Source organism: Triticum aestivum, chromosome 5A (assembly GCF_018294505.1).
Source record: "Triticum aestivum cultivar Chinese Spring chromosome 5A, IWGSC CS RefSeq v2.1, whole genome shotgun sequence".
In the NCBI taxonomy this organism is placed as follows: Eukaryota; Viridiplantae; Streptophyta; class Magnoliopsida; order Poales; family Poaceae; genus Triticum; species Triticum aestivum.
Window position 1 is genome coordinate 387395658 of NC_057806.1, and position 17809 is coordinate 387413466.

General features: G+C 44.7%; 1 non-coding gene across 1 annotated transcript; it reads left to right on the top strand.

Annotated features, from left to right (window-relative positions):
* The first annotated feature begins 8318 nt into the window (after positions 1 to 8318).
* On the top strand, positions 8319 to 8390 carry TRNAD-GUC (transfer RNA aspartic acid (anticodon GUC)). The gene has a single exon. It is a non-coding gene; the product is annotated as a tRNA-Asp (tRNA).
* Positions 8391 to 17809: the final 9419 nt, after the last annotated feature.

The window sequence follows — 17809 nt, forward strand, 5'->3', positions numbered from 1 at the left end:
CTTTGGTGCCTCCTCATCCCAAACAGTTAATTGAGCTGAACTATATGCCCTACATCGCACGCGCACCTAAATTTTGAACTGTGTTTGATGCATCTGTCATCACAAATGTTTTGCACCTTTTTTGATGGGTTTTTACACCACTGTTTGCGATTATGGCATCGCACACAGTTTCGTCGAAGGGTCTCTGATCGTAGTGTCGCGTTTGGACCGTCCTGCAGTAGTGGTAACAAGAAAATAAAGTTTCTATGATCTGATCGCAGAGGCAAATATTTGAGTTACGAGTTTGGTCTTTATTTGAAACAATGTGGAATAGTTTCGCAACTCACGCTACCTGGAACACCACAGCGTAACGGTGAGTCCGGACGTCGTAACCGTACTTTATTAGATATGGTGCGATCTATGATGTCTCTTACCGATTTACCACTATCGTTTTGGGGTTATGCTTTAGAGACGGTTCCATTCACGTTAAATAGGGCACCATCTAAATCCGTTGAGACGACACCATAAGAACTGTGGTTTGGCAAGAAACCTAAATTGTCGTTTCTTAAAGTTTGGGGTTGTGATGCTTATGTGAAAAAGCTTCAACCTGATAAGCTTGAACCCAAATCAGAGAAATGTGTCTTCATAGGATACCCAAAGGAAACTGTTGGATACACCTTCTATCATAGATTCGAAGGCAAGATATTCCTTGGTAAGAATAGATCCTTTCTAGATAAGGAGTTTCTCTCGAAAGAAGTGAGTGGGAGGAAAGTAGAACTTGATGAGGTAATTGTACCTTCTCCCGAATTGGAAAGTAGTTCATCACAGAAATCAGTTCCAGTGATGCCTACACAAAATAGTGAGGAAGTTAATGATGATGATCATGAAACTGATCAAGTTGCTACTGAACCTCATAGGTCAACCAAAGTACGTTCCGCACCAGAGTGGTACAGTAACCCTATTCTGGAAGTCATGTTACTAGACCATGACGAACCTACGAACTATGAGGAAGCGATGATGAGCACAGATTCCGCAAAATGGCTCGAGGCCATGAAATCTGAGATGGGATCCATGTATGAGAACAAAGTGTGAACTTTGGTTGACTTGCCCGATGATCGGCAAGCCATAGAGAATAAATGGATCTTCAAGAAGAAGACCGATGCTGATGGTAATGTTACTATCTACAAAGCTCGACTTGTTGCAAAAGGTTTTCTACAAGTTCAAGGAGTTGACTACGATGAGACTTTCTCACCCGTAGCGATGCTTAAGTCTGTCTGAATCATGTTAGCCATTGCCGCATTTTATGATTATGAAATTTGGCAAATGGATGTCAAAACCACATTCCTTAATGGATTTCTTACAGAAGTGTTGTATATGATGCAACCAGAAGGTTTTGTCTATCCTAAAGGTGCTAACAAAGTGTGCAAGCTCTAGCGATCCATTTATGGACTGGTGCAAGCATCTCGAAGTTGGAATATACGCTTTGATAGTGTGATCAAAGCATATGGTTTTATACAGACTTTTGGAGAAGCCTGTATTTACAAGAAAGTGAGTGGTAGCTCTGTAGAATTTCTAATATTATATGTGGATGACATATTGTTGATTGGAAATAATACAGAATTTCTGGATAGCATAAAAAGGATACTTGAATAAGAATTTTTCAATGAAAGACCTCGGTGAAGCTGCTTATATATTGGGCCTCAATATTTATAGAGATAGATCAAGACGCTTAATTGGACTTTCACAAAGCACATACCTTGATAAAGTTTTGAAGAAGTTCAAAATGGATCAGTCAAATAAAGGGTTCTTGCCTGTGTTACAAGGTGTGAAGTTGAGTCAGACTCGATGCCTGACTACTTTAGAAGATAGAGAGAAAACGAAAGTCATTCCCTATGCTTCAGCCATAGGTTCTATCATGTATGTAGTGCTGTGTACCAGACCTGATGTGTGCCTTGCTATAAGTTTAGCAGGGAGGTGCCAAAGTAATCCAGGAGTGGATCACTGGACAGCGGTCAAGAACATCCTGAAATACCTGAAAAGGACTAAGGATATGTTTCTCGTTTATGGAGGTGACAAAGAGCATGTCGTAAATGGTTACGTCGATGCAAGCTTTGACACTGAACTGGATGACTCAAAGTCGCAAACCGGATACGTATTTATATTGAATGGTGGAGCTGTAAGTTGGTGCAGTTCCAAGCAGAGCGTTGTGGCGGGATCTACGTGTGAAGCGGAGTACATAGCTGCTTCGGAAGCAGCAAATGAAGGAGTCTGGATGAAGGAGTTCATATCCGATCTAGGTGTAATACCTAGTGCATCGGGTCCAATGAAAATCTTTTGTGACAATACTGGAGCAATTACCTTAGCAAAGGAATCTAGATTTCACAAGAGAACCAAACACATCAAGGGATGCTTCAATACATATGGATCTGAATGTTGCAGACCCGTTGACTAAGCCTCTTCCTGAGCAAAACATGGTCAGCACCAAGATTCCATGGATGTTAGAATCATTACTGTGTAATCTAGATTATTGGCTCTAATGCAACTGGGAGACTGAAGGAAATATGCCCTAGAGGCAATAATAAAGTTGTTATTTATATTTCCTTATATCTTGATAAATGTTTATTATTCATGCTAGAATTGTATTAAGCGGAAACTTATTACATGTGTGAATACATAGACAAAACAAAGTGTCCATAGTATGCCTCTACTTGACTAGCTCGTTAATCAAAGATGGTAAAGTTTCCTAACCATAGATATCTATTGTCATTTGATGAACGGGATCACATCATTAGGAGAATGGATCACATCATTAGGAGAATGATGTGATGGACAAGACCCATCCGTTAGCTTAGCATAATGATTGTTATGTTTAATTGCTATTGCTTTCTTCATGACTTATACATATTCCTCTGACTATGAGATTATGCAACTCCCGAATACTGGAGGAACACCTTGTGTGCTATCAAATGTTACAACATAACTGGGTGATTATAAAGATGCTCTACAGGTGTCTCCGAAGGTGTTTGTTGGGTTGGCATAGATCAAGATTAGGATTTGTCACTCCGAGTATCGGAGAGGTATCTCTGGGCCCTCTCGGTAATGCACATCACTATAAGCCTTGCAAGCAATGTGACTAATGAGTTAGTTACAGGATGATGCATTATGGAACGAGTAAAGAGACTTGCCGGTGACGAGATTGAACTAGGTATGAGGATACCGATGATCGAATCTCGGGCAAGTAACATACCGATGACAAAGGGAATAACGTATGTTGTTATTGCGGTTTGACCGATAAATATCTTCGTGGAATATGTAGGAACCAATATGAGCATCCAGGTTTCTCTATTGGTTATTGACCGGAGATGTGTCTCGGTCATGTCTATATAGTTCTCGTACCCGTAGGGTCTGCACGCTTAACGTTCGATGACGATTTGTATTATGAGTTATGTGTTTTGGTGACCGAAGTTTGTTCGGAGTCCCGGATGAGATCACGGACATGACAAGCAGTCTCGAAATGATCGAGAGGTAAAGATTGATATATTGAACGATGATATTCAGACATCGGAATGGTTTCGGGAAGGTTCGGGTATATTTCGGAGTACCGAAGGGTTACCGGAACCCTCCGAGAAAGTATTGGGCCTACATTGGCCTTAGTGGAGAGAGAGGGAGCCCGCAAGGGGTGCCCCCCCCCCATGGGAGTCCGAATTGGACTAGGGGAGGGGGCCCTTTCCCTCTCCCTCTCCCTCTACTTCCTTTTCCCCTCCGATGAGAAAGGAAAAGGGGGGCCGAATCCTACTATGAGTGGAGTCCTAGTAGGACTCCCCCCCATGGCGCGCCCCTTGGTGGTCGGCCTCCTCCTCCCCTCCTTTATATACGGGGCAGGGGCACCCCATAGCACATCAATTGTTCTCTTAGTCGTGTGCGGTGCCCCCTTCACAGTTTACTCCTCCAGTCATAGCGTCGTAGTGTTTAGGCGAAGCCTTGCGCGGATCACATCACCATCACCGTCACCACGCCGTCATGCTGACGGAACTCTCCCTCGACCCTCAGCTGGATCAAGAGTTCGAGGGACGTCATCGAGATGAACGTGTGCTGAACTCAGAGGTGTCGTACGTTTGGTACTAGATCGGTTGGATCGTGAAGACGTTCGACTACATCAACCGCGTTAACCTAACGCTTCCGCTTTCGGTCTACGAGGGTACGTGGACACACTCTCCTCTTCTCATTGTTATGCATCTCCTAGATAGATCTTGCGTGATCGTAGGATTTTTTTTGAAATTGCATGCTACGTTTTCAATAGAATCATATAACAAGAAAAATAAAATAACATCATGGAGTACAATAGGTGAAGGAAAAACAGGCGTTACATCTACCCAATCCTCACAAATTTTAGAATCATAACATCTCCTAGCAAGAAAATGGGCTACTCGTTGACTTGGACGGTGTTTGAAGTTGATCCCCAAATGTTATGCGCTAGCAGAAAGCAATCAGCTAGTATCGCCGAGTGAGGCTCTAGATTTCAGTATCTCCATTGCATGCTTGCACTAACTCAAGGCAATCAGACTCTACCGGTACATTAAGGCAGCCCAATATGTCCACCGGTTTTACTCCATTCCGCGGTGCAATTGCTTGGGCCGCTTGCGGACTAATTTTGTTGTCGATCAATTTTGAAATCCCGGCCACAGCTTCTCCCCTGGAATTACGAAGAATCATTGTTGCTACACCACTGCCATCCTCGAAAAAAGACGCATATGTGTTAAGTTTATATGTACCTGATGCTGGTCTCTGCCAACGCTTAGTAGCAATATGTTTCGGCGCTCGGATAGCATGATTCAAAGAGATCGCCTGAGTGGCAAAAGTTGTACTTGGTGCCGATTTAATTTTTCTCCTTTAACTACCTCACGATGCTCCCATCAGATATACCAGACCGCCACCGCAATCGTTTCCTGCATCCCCAACTGACTGAGAACAGGTGATTTTTTCACTGGGTATCTCAAAAGTTCCTCCAGCGCCACAGAAACCGAACGGTCAGTGTTAAGAGCCCTCGATATTATGTCATTTAATTCCAAGGATTTCCAAACTTGCTTTGCACGCTCACATGTAAAGGCTAGATGTAGAATATCTTCTGCCCTTGGTGGCAAATAGGACATGCAGGCGAGATCTTGAATTGTCTATTCCTCAGAATTCCCACTACTGGAATTATGCCGTGTAGAGCTCGCCATACAATTTTTTTGATCTTACTCGAAATGTGCAGCTTTCATAGTATATCCCAAACCGGATTCTCACTTGACGTTTCACTCGGATTTTTCTTTGGCCTAGCTCCAAACTGGTGCTCCCATTCTGTGTCGTATGCCGGCCTCACGGTGAAACTAGCATTTTGTAGCATGCCACGCCACAAAGTCCTTCGGTAGTTGTCCTGGCAATGGAATTCTCAAGATTCGTTCCGCATCCACTCCAAAGAAAATTGATCTTATTAGTTGTTCTCAAGCTGGTCTAAAACTATTTTTTTTCAAAGAAAAAAATGACCTCCGACCTCTACATCTGAACGATGCATGCAGTCACTTTATTAATTGTTCACACAAGACCTTATAAAGTAATACAATAGTAAGGCTAAAGCCACCGTCTAGGCAACATCTGTCGCTACTCCTATCCAATTGATGAAGGGATGCTAATAGTCTGGGCCTAATACCAAACAGACCTCGTAGCCAAACCTAACATCTAAGACTTGAGGTCTCATCCAAGACGCCTACCGGGTATGGGGCACCCACCGGTCCGGCGCACTCCTCAACCAGGAGGCCTGCCGGGTATGAGGCCGCCGCAGCCACCTGCCACCAATCCATCTTCAGAATTGTACTGCTGCATCAACGTTGCCTGGTCTAGCTGCCGTCGACGCCACCACGACGCCAGACCGCGTCACCCTCCTGCGCGAGTCCATCTCCGCGCATCGGGCGCCGAGTCACCACATCGCCATGCCGCCGAGATCCGCCGCCATCGATGAGTGAGATGACGCACCGCTCCACCAAAGAATCCGTCCTCTGGTCCCTCGATCACGTGTGTACCTCCAATAATGACACCCCCAAGGGGGGAACGACACCAGAGTGCCGCCGTCATCCGATCATCCGATCTAGGGTTTTCTTCGGAGGTAGCAGAGAGTGGCCTTGAACGTCTCCCCGGCGATACCTTCAAGAAGGGAACAATGCAGATAGCGCCGCCACCGTCGGCCTTGGCAGTAGCCGAAAGCAAGTTTTCGCCCAGATCTATTCGAAGGAATCCAACTCCCGTGCACAGCCGCCGCCACCACCAGGCTAAGCACATGCCACCGCCGGCACCTCCATGATGCCCAGAGGCCGCGAGACTCGCCGCCACCATGCCTGACAGGCAGCCATGGTCAGGCCCGAGCACCACCAGATCCAATCTGGGGTCAAGAGCCCTAGGCCGCATCGGCTGTCTAGGCGGCACCACCAGACGGGGACAGGCCCTCCAACCTGCCGCAAAGCGAGCCGCCGCCAGACCTTCGAAGTGTCGCGCCACCAAGCCCACTAGGAGCAGGGACGGAGCCAAAAATTTGGTATAGGGAGGCGAGTTTCAGACTTGAGCTCTTATAGGCTGATGAGCACCGACCGAACCATAAGAAGTTTAAAGTGTGCAAAAAACGATAAGCCTGGCGTCGTTCTCGTTAGTGTAAACAACTAAACACTACAAAGAATAGTATCTAAATTAGTTATATTGCATAAATAATAATGTGGCAGGCGGTACTATGTCAGAATGGATTCCAACTTTTATTCTCATGTCGATCATTTAGTTATCAATCATATTGACCAACAAAAAAAATCATGATGTTGGTTCTTCTCCTAGATCCTAATCCAAACCCATTAATGGTTAAGATGAATGATCGATTAGGATCTCTAGGCTTGGACAGTTGGATTCCATTGTTCTCTTCATCTTCATGTCTATACACGAGTATAATTGAATAAGGTCAGCCAATATTCTGTAATTGATATCTGATGTTTTTAGATTTTTAATGGCACAACCACACAAGTTTGAAGAGATTAAAGATCAAGACATGAAGACACTTTTTTTTGCCGCCTGATGAAGAGACTAACCGTGCAGCAATTGTGGATCTTGATCAGTCCCCTTCTGATTTTCGCTGGAAGAAGGCTGGGCCGCTGGGGCGCATTTGTTGTGCTCCTCTCCTTCACGGACAGCCTCGCCGGTCGCGGCGGCAGGCGATGCTATGGCAGGAAATGGGTGGAGACTCGATCGCAGGACAGATATGAAGATCGCACGAGGCAGTGGCGGCACTAAAATCTTGATGATCGTAGCAGCAGAGAATCGTAGCGGTTGTGGCATGCTGCTGCAGGCTCCAGCCAAGTCCCTGTACCAATGGACCCTGGCCCCTTTTCTCGATGGTGGGCCTTCTTTTTGGTTGGTTTTGGTCTGCTATGTAATGTACATGGGCTAGGCCCTAGGGAGGTTTCACGTGGGTTACACAGGACAGCCGGACAGAGGGGCGAATTGAGTCAAAACACTGCCTAATTACGTCAAAATGCTGCCTAATTACGAACTTTCCTAATCGCTATTAAGGCGGACAAGATCGTTAGGGGGGTCTTGCCCCCCCCCCCCCTCGTCCCCCCTTGGATTCGTCCCTGACTGAAAGTGACTAAGCCGCCGCGAGGAAGAAGAAAAGCCACGCCAGGGAGAAGCCCAGCCGCCGTCGGCATTGCCTGGGCTTTGCCAAGCGGTGGCTCTCGACGGCGGCGAGGGGGAAGGGAGGGTGGAGGAAGACAGGCGGTGGGGCGGCTAGGGTTCCCCCGTGTCATCTCGGAAAGGGACGCGGGGGACGGGTAATTGCCTACTGTCATTAAAACGGAGCGGGTGTGAGCTTTTTGATAGGAAATAACTGTATTCTGCAGTGCAAATAGGGGCGGGTTTTGATTAGTACCGGTTTCACATGTTATGATGTTGGCTACTGTTTATAAACCATCTATAGACAGGGATGAAATATGTGTTCGAAATGATAGGACAAAGTCGTACCCGGAGTTCCAGGTTTTGTAGATGGGCGGGCGGGCAGGCAGGCAGCACGATGCATGTAGCCGTGCAGGGGTGCAAAGATCATCACATGGTGGATCAATGACTGTTACTTGATTTGACCGCAATCAGCACCAAACATGTATACATACAAGTCGGTGATGCTTGAGGGGCACACGTTATATGAGGCCTCTTGCCGATCGATATCGAGGTGCTCCCGACTGTGTGCGACCATATATCGTGCTGGCGCGTCAAGATAGATGGGAGGAATTAAACCGTTATACAAGCAAGAAAATTCAATAAACATTGAAGTCGTTGTAGTATAGTGGTAAGTATTCCCGCCTGTCACGCGGGTGACCCGGGTTCGATCCCCGGCAACGGCGTTTTTTCGTCCGTCACTGGATCGTACCGTGCTTGCTGCAATTTTTTTTAGGAATAAGTATATTTTTTGTCCTCGAACTCTTCTGAAAGTTTAGAAATCATTCCTGAACTCAAAACTGGATAGTTTTCGTCCTTCACGCCGTTTCAGGCGGTTTTCGTCCGTCATGAATATAAACCAACGAACAGTAAATTCAAAAAAAATATCAAAAAAAACCCTGAAAATTTGTGGGATCAAAATTCGTCGTGTGCGTACAAATTTTCATATTGTATGGACATTCCAGGTGCCCATGACAAAGAAAAAAATTGTAAACATGTACGTCGGTGAAAAGTAAATTAAATAAATAGCAAAAAAATATGAATTTTTTTGGCATCAAAGATGCTTGGGTGTGCAAGGTGCTTGCATATTTTTGTGCTGAAATGACATAGGAGAAGCTCTAGCAAAAATAAACAAAATAGTGCACTTTTTCAAAGTTTCTTTCCCAGCCAATTTTTGTTTTTTTTTTGCCACGAGCTCCCACAATGTCCAAACACCATGAAATTTTGCAGGCACATTGAGCACCCGAGCATCTTGTATGTCAACAATTTTCATATATTTTTGAATTTGTTCTCTATTTTTTCGAATTTACTGTTCATTGACGTACATATTTATGGTTTTTCCTTTGTCACGGGCTCCTGGAATGTCTAAATAGCACAAAAAAATTCATGCACCTTGCGCACCCGAGGAACTTTGATCCCACAATTTTTTAGATTTTTTTGCTTTTAAAAAAAAATACTGTTCATCGGTTTACTGTTCATGTGGATGAAAACCGCTCGAAGCGGTGTGAGGGACGAAAACTATCCGGTTTTGATAGTTGAAGGACGAAAACTATCTGGTTTTGAGTTGAGGGACGATTTCTAAACTCTGGGAAGAGTTTGAGGATGAAAAATATACTTATCCCTTTTTTGTAATATACTTCCCGCGGATGCTGCATGGCACATGCCTCCATCTGAAGACAGCATCCCCGGCGAGTCTTCATCTGACCGACCATCTCCGCCTCTTTTTTTTGAAACTCGGCCCCTAAGAATCTCGATTTTTGAAAGGAAAAAATAGAGTTGCCCGATTGATTAACGGAAAACCGTCACAACACGCCCATAAAAGAGGGCATTTCGATCGACATGGCACCCACATATGACCCAAACACACCGCTAAGGAAAAGACGCCGTCAAGATTGCCCACAATGTCATCGTCATCACCTCTCCTCAAGCAAGCGACTCTGACTTCGACGCCAACGACCCTTCAAGTCCCTTCCGAACGAACGAAGCACGGAACCCTGTCGGCCAAATTCAAACAATCGGCCGGCGACGACAAGGATCAGACAGCTTTCACTTTGATGACGAGCCTCACAGGAGATAAGGAGCACGCCTGGCACCAACAGAGTCCGGATTGCCAATCGCCTGGCATCGTTGTCGCCGCATAGCCCCGCAACACCGCAACTCCGACTTCACGTTCATGAACCAGCCGACTATTGACGACGAAGGCATGCCACGACCCAGCACATCTCGCCATCATCATCGTCGCCACACAATTCACAACGCCAACCTCCCACACCATCAATCAGACACTTGCCGACCGTGACGCCATGCACGTCCAGCCAAGCAGCACCAATAGGACCATGATCTTCAAGACGGCGCCCTAAAGAGGGATCGTGGCGATGGAAATGACGCCGCCGCCCAATCCAACGGAACTAGACTTTTGCCTGAAGATCTTGCCCAGGAGTTGAGGAAGCATTGAGCTCCCAGACAGCGCCTCCAAGAAGTATAGTGACCCCCACGGGCGCCGTCGGCCGCTGTCGGACGTCACCGGCCAGGGCCTTCGCCCTGAGCAGCGCGACCACTAACCACACGTAGGCGTCGCCACTGGCCCAGACACCCCTAGTGCAGCAAGCACACCAACCATGCCAGGCCACCTCCATCCTCACCGTCTGCAAAAGGTGAGCCAAAACTAGTCAAACGGGTAGATCTGGCGCCCGCCCTGCCGCACTGCCACGGAGTCACCGCACATCATCTCCACACGGCTCCGCGCAGCACCCTCATCGGAGAACACTGCCCCGGCTGAGCCAGCCGTCCAACGAGCGCGCACGAACCTGATCTGGCCAGCGTCGTGATCTGGAGAGCCGCGATCTCTGAGCTGAGCCCCCACCCAGGAGAGCCCGCACGGGAAGGAGAAGGGGGCTGCCACCCCGCCTTGACCTGTTGTAGGATCTAGAAGTAGATGTGTCTAGAGGGGGGGTGATTAGACACTTAGTGCTAAAGTTGCAATTTTTAGGCCCTTTTGGTTTGGGTGGAGTTTTAGGCACAATTTCAACATATCAAGCAAGCATGCAAAGAGTATATGAGCAGCGGAATGTAAAGCATGCAACTTGCAAGAATGTAAGGGGAAGGGGTTTGGAGAATTCAAACGCAATTGGAGACACGGATGTTTTTCCCGTGGTTCGGATAGGTGGTGCTATCCTACATCCACGTTGATGGAGACTTCAACCCATGAAGGGTAACGGTTGCGCGAGTCCACGGAGGGCTCCACCCACGAAGGGTAATGGTTGCGCGAGTCCACGGAGGGCTCCACCCACGAAGGGTCCACGAAGAAGCAACCACCCACGAAGGGTCCACGAAGAAGCAACCTTGCCTATCCCACCATGGCCATCGCCCACGAAGGACTTGCCTCACTAGCGGTAGATCTTCACGAAGTAGGCGATCTCCTTGCCCTTACAAACTCCTTGGTTCAACTCCACAATCTTGTCGGAGGCTCCCAAGTAACACCTAGCCAATCTAGGAGACACCACTCTCCAAGAAGTAACAAATGGTGTGTTGATGATGAACTCCTTGCTCTTGTGCTTCAAATGATAGTCTCCCCAACACTCAACTCTCTCTCATAGGATTTGGATTTTGTGGAAAGAAGATTTGAGTGGAAAGCAACTTGGGGAAGGCTAGAGATCAAGATTCATATGGTAGGAATGGAATATCTTGGTCTCAACACATGAGTAGGTGGTTCTCTCTCAGAACATATGAGTTGGAATTGTGTATGTGTTCTGATGGCTCTCTCCACGAATGAAGAGGAGGTGGAGGGGTATATATAGCCTCCACACAAAATCCAACCGTTACACACAGTTTTCCAATCTCGGTGGGACCGAATCAACAAACTCGGTCGGACCGAAAAGGTAAACCTAGTGACCGTTAGAGATTTTCGGTGGGACTGACATGCAACTCGGTAGGACCGATATGGTTAGGGTTTGGGCATAACGTAATCTCGGTGAGACCGATTACACAAACTCGGTGAGACCGAGTTTGGTAATAAGCTAACCAGAGAGTTGGTCAGGTAAACTCGGTGGGACCGATTTGCTCTTTCGGTGAGACCGAAAAGTTACAAAAAGGAAACAAAGAGTTTACACTGCAATCTCGGTGGGACCGATTCGCTCTTTCGGTGAGACCGAAAAGTTACGAAAGGGAAATAAAGAGTTTGCAATCCCATCTCGGTGAGACCGAGATCCCTATCGGTAGAACCGAATTGCTAGGGTTTGGCAGTGGCTTATGACAAGTGAAACTCGGTGGCGCCGGATAGAAAGAATCGGTAGGACCGAGTTTGGCTTAGGGTTTAGGTCATATGTGGATATGGGAAAGTAGTTGAGGGTTTTGGAGCATATCATTAAGCACATGAAGCAAGAGGCTCATTAAGCAACACCTCATCCCTCCTTGATAGTATTGGCTTTTCCTAAGGACTCAATGTGATCTTGGATCACTAAAATATAAAATGAAGAGTCTTGAGCTTGAAGCTTTAGCCAATCCTTTGTCCTTAGCATCTTGAAGGAGTTCCCACAACCTTTAGTCCATGCCACTCCATTGTTGAACTTATCTGAAACATGCTAGATAGAAATGTTAGTCCAACAAGAGATATGTTGTCATCAATTATCAAAACCACCTAGGGAGCACTTGTGCTTTCAATCTCCCCCTTTTTGGTAATTGATGGCAACATACATCAAAGCTTTAGATAAAGATATAAAGAACAGCAAGTAAAGCTTTGGAAGGACATGTAACAAGCATAGGCTCCCCCTACATGTATGCACTCATGTAAATATGAAATATAGAGGCATGTGAGAGCATAACCATGACAGAGTAGGCAATGTGTTACATGTATCTTGGCCATATGCATCAGAGCAAAAGATTATCAAGGAAAATACCTTCATGCTCATGAGTCCTTCTTGCAAACAGTATGTACATAAGCAAGAACTCCTCATACTCATGATTTTGATGCATATACTTACCTTGTGGTCTTGAGTTGGCTTAGGATGGAATGAACCTGCACAAACAAAGTTAGATAACACAGGTACATCCACTAGCCAGAGCAAACAAAAGAAACCACAAGAATACCAAGACTGGGATGACATGTAGAGAGTGAGTACAAGGTACCACATTGGATTCAACATGTCCCCAAGAATAAAGATATGCAATGAATTTGACTGATTTCTTTCCCTTAGGTGTCTTGCTCCCCCTGAATCTTACATGGGATATTGGGAGAAGATAGGGAACAGAAAATCAGAGCTGAAAGATACAAATGGATAGAACTTAATGCAAATACATGTCTTTCCCCCAAAAGGCATGTGACATCTCTCCTCTTGAACATCAAGCATCTGGGATCCTTGAGTATTCTCTCCCCCTGGAAGTCTCTCTCTCCCCCTTAATACTTTCTCTCTTGTAGGTTTGGTCCTTGAGACTTTTTCTCTCCCTTGATGTGATCTCTCTCTCCTACAAGCTTTGATGTGATCTCTCTCTCCCCCTTTGACATCAATTTCCAAGAAGGGCTTTCTGGAATCCGTCGTATAGGTTTGGTCCTTGAGACTCAGCACAAAGCAATGGATAAAATTGTGATGCTTGTAGAGGACAAGATTCATTGAGTAGAGCTGGATCAGAAGAAATATAGAACAAGTGGCAAACTGTTTTTCCTGTTGCGAAGTCGGTGGCACCGAGTGGTATGTTTCGGTGGCACCGAAAAGATTCGGTTGGACCGAAAATTACAAGTCGGTGAAACCGAGTTTACACAGAGAAAAACACTTGTCACCTCAGCTCACTAGACATGTAGGATCTCACAAAGATTTGCAATGAATTACCTGAAGGATTTGCAAGGAATTAAATGCAGAAAATGCAGAACATAAACAGAAAGAAAAGAGAAGAGACTGAAAAATCTAGATGGAGTTTTTTTTTGAAAAAGAGAAAGAAACTAAACATGCATGAGATACACACAAAAAGAACACAAGAGAACTTCATCTAGAGTTGGGCGGTGACATAGTCACCTATGTTAGAGTATATTGACTTAGGAGTCAAGTGAGAACACTTGATCATAGGTCATACTCATCGTTTAAGCTCAAAATGGGGTTACCATTTTTCGTTTAAGCATCTTGATGTATTCACATCTTGTTGAGTTGCTTTGACTCATGTCTTGGAGTAAAGCTTCTCTAAGATGGAATAACATACCTTGGGTGGTGGTGTGGTTCTTGCTCATGTAGTTGAACTTGTGTGGGTGCTCAAGGTTGATGTAGCTCATCAAGAGTTGGGAGCACCACTTGGAGTTTGAGTTCATCTACCTACATGGGTTAGTTCTTGCAAGGAAGAGCACTTGTGTATCCAAAAATGACAATCATGAAGCTCAACATAGAATTTGTCAAAGGATATGTTTGAATGGTTTTGTGCTTCCTTGTCTTCAACCACCATTGTGTAGAGTCTTGGTGATGTAGAGATTGCTCAAGATGTGAGTGAGTCGCAATCTCATGGAATTAGATTCAACCAAGCACCTACATGGGTTAGACAACATGCAAGGTGCAAATATATCCAAGACATAAGATGGTTATCATAAGAGATATATCATGGATTAGTCATAAGCTCATGTCTTGCATGTATCCAATGGAGTTTCTACTCCAAGTTCGAAGCATCAATGATGTTCAATTCTCCTCTCAACCTGCAAAACACTTTCTCATCAAGAGGTTTAGTAAATATATCCGCTAATTGCTTATCGGTGCGAACATGCTTAAGATCAATGTCACCCTTAGCAACATGATCTCGAATGAAATGATGACGAACTTCAATATGCTTAGTTCGAGAATGTTGTACAGGATTATGACCAATTTTGATAGCACTTTCATTGTCACAAAGTAGTGGAACATGTTTCACATAGATCCCATAATCTTTAAGAGTTTGGGTCATCCAAAGTAATTGAGCACAACATGAACCAGCGGCAATGTATTCCGCTTCGGCGGTGGATAAGGATACCGAGTTTTGTTTCTTGGAAGACCAAGACACAAGAGATCTACCAAGAAATTGACAAGTACCCGAAGTGGACTTTCTATCAACCTTATCTCCGGCATAATCCGAGTCGGAATAGCCAACAAGATCAAAAGAAGACCTCTTAGGATACCAAATGCCAAAATTTGGTGTATGGATTAAATATCTCACTATCCTTTTCACAGCCTTAAGATGACATTCTTTAGGAGCAGCTTGATATCGTGCACACATGCACACACTTAGCATAATATCGGGACGTGAAGCACATAGGTATAACAATGAACCAATCATAGAGCGATAAACCTTTTGATCAACCGGTTCACCATCTTTGGTCAAATCATTATGTCCACTAGTAGGCATGGGTGTAGACATACCTTTGCATTCTTGCATATTGAACTTCTTGAATAAGTCCTTGGTGTACTTTGTTTGAGAGACAAATGTACCTTCCTTAGTTTGCTTGATTTGCAAACCGAGAAAGAATTTGAGTTCACTCATCATAGACATCTCAAACTTCTCTGACATTAGCTTTCCAAACTTTTCACTAAAGAGAGGGTTAGTTGAACCAAATATGATATCATCAACATAAATTTGGCATACAAATAGTTCTCCATTAACCCTTTTAGTAAAAAGAGTAGAATCAATTTTACCAATTTCAAAACCACTTGTAGTAAGGAACTTGGTCAAGCATTTATACCATGCTCTAGGAGCTTGTTTAAGACCATAAAGAGCTTTGTGAAGTTTGTAAACATGATTTGGTTTCTTAGGATTGATAAAACCGGGAGGTTGTTTGACATAAACTTCCTCCTCTATTTCACCATTTAGAAAAGCACTTTTGATGTCCATTTGGTACAAGGTGATATTATGGTGATTAGCATAGGCAAGTAAGATGCGAATGGACTCAAGTCTAGCAACGGGAGCATATGTCTCACCATAGTCCATACCTTCGACTTGTGTGTATCCTTGGGCGACGAGACGTGCTTTGTTGCGAACCACTTGTCCATCTTCATCTTGCTTGTTGCGAAACACCCATTTGGTACCAATGATGTTGTGGTTGTTGTCGGGCTTCTCAACTAATGTCCAAACTTGGTTTCTCTCAAAGTTGTGTAGCTCTTCATGCATAGCGTTTATCCAATCCGGATCTTCCAATGCTTCTTCAACCTTCATAGGTTCAATGCTAGAGATGAATGAATAGTTTTCACAAAAGTTAGCTAAACGAGTCTTTGAGCGAGTGATTCTCCCGGTTTGTATATCATTTAAGATTTGCTCGACGGGATGATCTTTGGCAATTCTTGCTCGAACTCGTGAGAGCTTTTGCTTGGGTCTTTGTTGAACATCTTCTTCATCTTGTTCTTCTTCTTGGTCTTCTTCATTGTTGACGTTGTCGTTCTCTTGTCGTGGTGGAGAAGGAGGTTGTTGATGTTCGTCTTGATGTATTTCCTCGTTTTCTTTATCTTGGTGTGTCCCACTTGTGGATGCTTCCATGTCAATTCTTGGTTCACTTTGTCGTGAAGTAGAAACTTCCACTTGGACGGATGAAGTACTCTCCTTCACCTCCGTTGGACGAATTTTGCCAATGGACAAGTCTTGGATTGCTTCTGAAGGGTCTTTGTCTCCTACATCAATTGGCAATTGCTCTACTTGCGAGCCATTAGATTCATCAAACTTCACATCTACCGTCTCTTCAACCTTTCAGGTGAAATTGTTGTAGACACGGTAAGTGTGAGAGTTTGAGCCATAACCAAGTAGGAAACCTTCATGAGATTTAGGAGTAAACTTTGAACGATGATGCTTATCAAGAATGTAGCACTTTGAGCCGAATACTCGAAAGTATCCAACTTGGGGTTTGTTACCGGTGAGAAGCTCGTATGCCGTCTTGTCGAGTAGCTTGTGAAGATACAAGCGATTTGTTGCGTGACAAGCTGTCTCAACCGCTTCTGCCCAAAAGTGCTTCGGCGTCTTGTATTCATCAAGCATCGTTCTTGCCATTTCGATGAGCGTCCGGTTCTTCCTCTCAACAACTCCATTTTGTTGAGGTGTGTACGTAGCCGAGAACTCGTGTGAAATCCCTTCTTCGTCAAGAAAGGTGTCCACATTTGCGTTCTTGAACTCCGTTCCGTTGTCACTCCGAACCTTCTTGATCTTCACGTCAAACTGATTTTGGGCCTTCCTAGCGAAGTTTCTGAAGATCTTCTGGACCTGCGACTTGTCATTAAGAAAGAACACCCACGTAAATCTTGAAAAATCATCAACTATAACTAGACCAAAAGAATTTCCACCGAGACTCTTGTAGGCGTTGGGACCAAAAAGATCCATATGAAGTAGCTCGAGTGGCCTCCTTGTGGTCATGATGTTCTTCACGGGATGTCTTCCTCCAACCTGTTTACCTGCTTGACAAGCACTGCAAAGTCTATCCTTATCAAATATGACATCGTTAACTCCAAGGATATGATTTCCTTTAATAAGCTTGTCAAGGTTTCTCATGCCAACGTGACCTAGTCGTCTATGCCACAACCAACCTTTTGAGGATTTAGCAATAAAGCAAGTTTTAGGTTGTGCCTTTTTAGAGAAATCGACAATGTAAAGATCACCTCTACGCATACCGGTAAAGACCATTTTATGATTGTCTCGACGAAATACTTGGCACTCTACCTCAGTAAATAGGACATTCAAACCGAAATCAGCAAGTCTAGATACTGAAAGTAAGTTGTAGCCAAGAGATTCAACGAGCATGACATTTTGAATGGAACTATCATGTGAGATGGCCACCTTACCAAGGCCAACCACTTTACCCTTTGAATTATCACCAAAGGTGACATATTTTCGAGGGCCGTCATTTTCAGCAAGCTCACGGAACATCTCTTCATCTCCGGTCATATGATCAGTACATCCACTATCAAGAACCCATTCCTTTCCTCCTGACTCATATCCCCGAAGATTTGCCATAAGACCAAAATGTCTCATTGCATCATCAAGATCGAAGTCACTATCATCATCATCATAGTATCCATATTCACCATGATCTTGTGACTCATCATTTCCTAGAGAGGGTAATTCATTAGATAAATGATCATCAAAGTGGTCACCTTTATGAATTATTATAGCTTCGAATATGATA